We start from the raw sequence: 2,446 nt of genomic DNA on the forward strand, positions 1-2,446 counted from the left end.
CACGGGCTGCCTCTCTCTGACCACCAAATACCGGATACCAAAATTCTGGATACCAGAATTACTGAACACATCACTTGGTACCATAAATCACATTCCACCTGCCTGAACAGAAGGGTAGACAACAGATTTGTAGACTATATGCCACAAGGGTGAAATCTAGAATTACTTATTTAATAAATGTAACACATGCTTTGGAAGTGAATCAGCAGAAAGGAAGCACAAAGAGGAATATAAGAATATAGTCCATTATATTCAGTAACAAGACATACGTAATTGCTGCAGGTTACCAAGTTAAAATATAGCTTAAAACATTACCCCTATCAGTCCCACACTTCAACCAGGCTGCAGAAACTGAATCAGGGCTTCCCATCTCATCTTGCAGTGCCTGAATGACTGTTCCATCACAGCAACACACCACCGAGTAGATTCAAACATATGGGTGTATTTTGTAACACAAGTAAACTCAGGGGTCATTTTGCCTCTGTAGCTTTTTTATTCCATTAAAATTTCAGTCAAAACAAGTTATCTTTGTCACAGTCAAATTCTTACTTTGTATACAAACAGCACCTATTTGTAAATAATGAATTCTGCTTCTCAGAAAATAAACTGCCAAAAGGTTTCATTTCACCTCTATTATAGAAAAGAATTCACTCTTGTGTGCTCTGCTTATCTCCTTCAGGAAGTGCCACATATTTCATTGCAATAGCACAAAGACCAAGCTGCATCCCAACAAACTTAGTGTGATTTTGATCTGGAAGCATCACTTGCCGAGACAGCACAGAATCTGAATGGTGATGCTGCTGCAGATATGCAAAGAATCAGGCTCAATTCTAAGATCCCAGGCTGAGCTCAGCAAACATGAAAGATTGGGGGGGGTGAGGGGGAAATTACTACTGCAGTGGTAAATGGACACGAGTCTCAGGTTCTAAAGCACAGAACGAGGCATAGTGCTGCTCACCCACTTCAGGGATTAATCAGTATTTACACAAGGTAGTGGACAAACAAGCACTTAGGTAGGTAGGTAGTAAGTATCACTGTAGTATCTTCTATTATCCTTTACTGGTCAATATTTGTACAGCACATAATTGTGTAGCTCAGGACCCTAATGATGATTAAATTCCAAAAGCATAAGCACTTACTCATGCAATTTGTGTAGACAGCACTTGGAGTCCCCACAACTTCAGGGGCAGAGATCTCTTTAAAGAACTAATGACCACTGCTGATTAGGAAAGCAAACATGGGTTAGGAAAGGCCACTGAAAACTGAGGCCATAATTAATGTTACAGATTGCAATGAAGCAATCTGTAAGTGGGTGATAACTGCACCCACTGAGGATCAGCTCCTGGATCTCCTTCTGGCTCTGCATGACAGAGTGCTTCACCTTTTTGTGTCTCTGCTGCTTCAGAAAGGGCAGGTGACACTACCCTTCTGTGGGATCCATGGCTAGAAATGGCAAAGGGTTAAATACAAACAAATGGATATTTGCACAAGAGTTTGTATGGTTTATTTGAAAGCCTCTTTCTAGGAGCAACAACTCCTTTGCTACTGCATGTCCTGAAGGCACAGCGAGCCTTGAAACTTTGAACATCTGCACACACTGTGCTAAGCCACACTTCATTTATCTTCTGTGACAACAAAGATTCCCTACTCCTTGTCGCACGCACACTTTCAGAGGGCTCTTTGTAACCTCCCAACTGTCCCAGGCGAACCCCTGCATGCTGAATTGCTTTACAGTTCCAGTTCCGCTTGTCCTCCTCCCAACCCACCCCTTGTTACGCTCTCCAGGTATTTTACTTCAACAGGACTGTCCAGCTGCTCCCCAGCCTCCCTGCTCCCCAGATTTCCGTTGCTCTTTTAAAGGACCCTGTAGTAAGTTGTGCTAACAGATGCACTATCCTGGCCAAACAACAGGATGTTGTAAATGTCCAACTCCTGTGTGCTTTTCATATGGATATGCTAATGGGAACGCTATCGGCACACAGCTGTAAATGCAAATAACAGAGCAGAGTCTGACATCTTTTATGGCTGTTTAACCACCTTCTGTCTTGTAAGAGACCAGCTCCCTGCTATTTGTAAGCTAAAAAGTGAATAGCTCACCTCGTGTCAATGCTGTGTAAATCAGTTAAGGCAATAACAGCACATGAGGAGGCACTGTTAAGGCTGACTCCAGAAGCAGCCTTTAAGTCACCGATGGGCTTTCCAATCTGCTCCACGGTGTCTGCCAGTTAACTGCACACACTCAGGGGTGGGTTTTATTTAACCCTGTGTTTCATTTAACTTCATTAAAACATACGCTACGGTAAATTAAACAAGCAAGAAATATCACTGGTTTATTTTTAAAGAGCCAAATTATCTTATAAAGCTCTCTTGGACTTTCCAGTCACCCAGCACTCCAATGTCCCCACCTAAAGTTAATATTAGCAGTCCCTGGTGGATTTAATGGCAT

Source organism: Nestor notabilis, unplaced genomic scaffold, assembly GCF_000696875.1.
Source record: "Nestor notabilis isolate BGI_N333 unplaced genomic scaffold, ASM69687v1 scaffold4205, whole genome shotgun sequence".
NCBI classification, from domain to species: domain Eukaryota; kingdom Metazoa; phylum Chordata; class Aves; order Psittaciformes; family Psittacidae; genus Nestor; species Nestor notabilis.